Here is a 3,420-nt window from a genome sequence, read left to right as displayed (position 1 = left end):
AACTGAAGCTTGGTCAAGAAGAGAGAGGCAGCGGGCTGGGAGGAGCAGCAGAGCACAGGTCATGCATGGCCTTTCTACGGATCCTAGTAATAAGCTTGGGTCTCTTTCTAAGCATGGTAGAAAGACATTCAATGATTTTAAGGGAAATTACATCATCGGATTTGGATCAAGATTGCCTTTTTTTTTTTTTTTTTTTTTTTTTTGCCAGAGCTGAGGATCGAACCCAGGGCCTTGTGCTTGTTAGGCAAGCGCTCTACCACTGAGCTAAATCCCCAACCCGATTGCCTTTCTTTTTAAATGGGGGCAGAATAAATAATATTTGAGATAAGGTATACTATTTAGTTGTTCTTATCTCTTTAGCACAAGGGTCAGCAAAGATTTTTTTTTTCTATAAAAAGCCAAATAATACATATCCTAAACTTTGTGATCTGTCTGGTCATTGTTGCAACTACTCAGCTCTTCCATACAGCACAGACAGAAAGAAGGCAGAGAATATATGTACAAATTAATGTGGCCTGTTGCAATGGAATTTAGTTTGTGTAAATATGTGGTGGTCTGTAGCTGATGCACAGGCCACAGGTTGCCGACTCCTGCTCCAGTTGTGTTGAATGGTCTTTGTGACACTGAGGAGTTTGTCTGTTTTTGTTGTGCTTTAGAGTGTTTGTTAAGAATAGCTGCTAGGGGCTGGAGCGATGGCTCAGAGGATAAGAGCACTGTCTGCTCTTCCAGAGGACCCTGGTTCAATTCCCAGCACTCACACCCACATGGCAGCTCACAACCGTTTGTCACTCCAGTTCCAGGGGATCCAACACCCTCACACAGACACACACAGGCAAAGCACCAACACACCTTAAAAAAAATTAAGAGCATAGCTGCTAAAGCCAGGTGGTGGTGGTGTGCCCCTTCAATCTGAGCACTCAGGAAGCAAAGGCAGGTGGATCTCTGTGAGTTCCAGGCCAGCCTGGTCTACAGAGCGAGTTCCAGGACAGCCAGGCTACACAGAGACACCCTACCTCAGAGGGAAAAAGCAAAAAGCAAAACAGAAACAGATATAAACAAAAGAATCGCTGCTAAAACCCAGAGTGTATGGGAGGGCTGCTCATGGAGCCCATTCTTCCCGAGGAGCTAGTGGCAGCCATGGCTTCCGGCGGGGGGGGGGGGGGGGGGAGCCAGTCTTCTTGAGGGGTGTGACACCTGAGAGGCTGTCCATGCTCCAGCAGATGGCCCTCACAATCATGCACGTCACACACAGGCAGCTTTAGTGAACTCTGTGGGTTTAGCAAAAGAGCACGTGGAGTTGGGAAGGGAAAGGGGGGAGTAGCAAGGGGAGGGAGTGGAAAGTAGATTTGATCCAAACTCATTACACACATATATGAAATTCTCAAACCATAAGAAAACATTAAGAAATAAGTACAAGAATAGGACATGAAGTAAGGGGGTTGCTGGAGAGTCTCGGGGTGTTGGAAGAAGACAGTGGGGGCAGACATAATCAGAATACATTTATATAGAAATAACTTTTTCAGAGAATAAAACTTACAAATAAAAAAGAATAGCTTCTAGACTTTATCAAATGCCCTTCTCTGCTGAGGTTTGCACACTTGGTCCTTGGCTGGTGGCACTGTTTTGGAAGGCTGTGGAGCCTTCAGAAGGTGGAGTCTTCCTGAGGAAGTGAGTCACTACGGTTGGATTTTGAGGTTCTAAAATCTAGCCCGATTTACCGTCTGCTACTCTGCTCCCTTACTGTTTAACAAACGTGACCAGTTGCCTCCATTCCTGATGCCAAGCCTTGCCCACCAGGATGGGTGTAGCCCCTCACACCATTAGCTAACCTTAACTCCTCCCCTATGTTGCTCCCTGTCAGGTGTTTAGACATGACAATGGAAAAAGAACCAATCCGGCATGCAAGAGTCATGTAGCACTGCCCTTTTAAATCAAGACTAAATGGATAAACCTCGTTGTGCTGAATTGTGTTTCTGAAAAAAAAGTCATCTGAACTATGGACTTTAAATAATTAAAATGGCAAATATTAATTATGTATATATTGCCACAATAAAATAAAAGTTTCCAGTTTTTAAAGATTCAAGACTTCTCACCTATACCAAGTTCAACAGCAGCCTCTGAAAATCAAATCGTCAGTGGAACTTCACCCCATGAAACTAGACAAGACACATTGAATGTAAGAAGGATGAATGCCCAGAAAATAAGATGTGATTAAGTCATCAGATATATAGACAAAATATTCCAGGATCAATATTCAAGAAACATAGTGGATCACACCAAGAATTAGGAAAATTACAACTTGAGTAAGCTAAGATAATCACTGACCTACAAAGTGGTTGAAACTGACAGTTTAATGCACCCTTCTCCGTGGTGCTGAAGACACCAGTGGCCTGCATAGCTTATTGAACGCAGGCATTACTCCATTTGATGTTGCTCGGATTAAACTCCAAGAAACAGAGATAGACTTCCTGTTAATGACATGCCTCCTGTTCTTGCCTCGACTATGTAAATGAATGTATCATGATTGTCTGGGTTCATACTGAATCATAAAGATGATATAGTTGAAGTCAATGAAGGAGTCACTGATGGTCAATATGCACTTAGTCTGACCAAGTACTCATGTCCAAATTCATTCAGCCTCACCTTCCCCATCATGTACCAGGGATAGAGGTAATACTTTCAGATGCAGAGGAGCAGAAAGTCCATACAAATTTTAACTTTAAAGACATACTCACAACAAGTTCTATATCAGAACCGAATTGTGCTGTTCTTTTTCTCTTTGACTTTCTATTTCCTCTCTATAGGCTCAAAATTATTTTTGCATATATAATATATTTAAAAATTGAGAGTCCTTTCTTGAGCACCTCTATCAGTTGGGAGAGCTGGTTAATGCTTCATGAACAAGATCAATCTCTCAGAGGCTCCACAGGACAATGTCTATGGCTTAAGCATCTTTCTCCGAGCAAACAGGATCAACTGAAGAATGACACACATGATAAGAATACCCAATAAGAGGCAGCAAGCCGAAATTCAAAACAAAAATCAATAGCATTATGTATCTAACTAGCACAAGATGTAATGATAGAAATTATTCCTTTTATGCAGAAATAGTTGTAGGAAAAAATGACAAGCAAAGTGATTTTTAAAAGTACATATGCCACTCTGACAAATGAGGAAAACAAACCTGAGGCTCTCCTTCCCACCTGAACTATTCATTGGAAATGCTGAACGTGAGTCGATGAAGGAGTTCTTGGTCTTTTTTGCTTGCTCAGCTGAAAAAATATTCATACTACAGTAAAGAAAAAGATTGAATCAAGCAAAAGTCAACAATGTTTCTTAATAGGGAAATAAGAATGTTCAAGAATGTTAAAGTTGCTATAATTTACCTGGGGGGGGAGGGTTGGAGAGGACAGGGGACAG

At 41.8% G+C, this 3,420-nt stretch overlaps 1 non-coding gene across 1 annotated transcript; it reads right to left on the bottom strand.

The window, feature by feature from the left end:
* Positions 1 to 202: 202 nt before the first annotated feature.
* Positions 203 to 277, bottom strand: Trnav-aac. The gene has a single exon. It is a non-coding gene; the product is annotated as a tRNA-Val (tRNA).
* Between the last annotated feature and the right edge of the window lie 3,143 nt (positions 278 to 3,420).

Source organism: Onychomys torridus, chromosome 10, assembly GCF_903995425.1.
Source record: "Onychomys torridus chromosome 10, mOncTor1.1, whole genome shotgun sequence".
Taxonomy (NCBI): Eukaryota; Metazoa; Chordata; class Mammalia; order Rodentia; family Cricetidae; genus Onychomys; species Onychomys torridus.
Note: the sequence above shows the minus strand (reverse complement) of the source record. Positions and strands in the feature narration are given on the sequence as shown.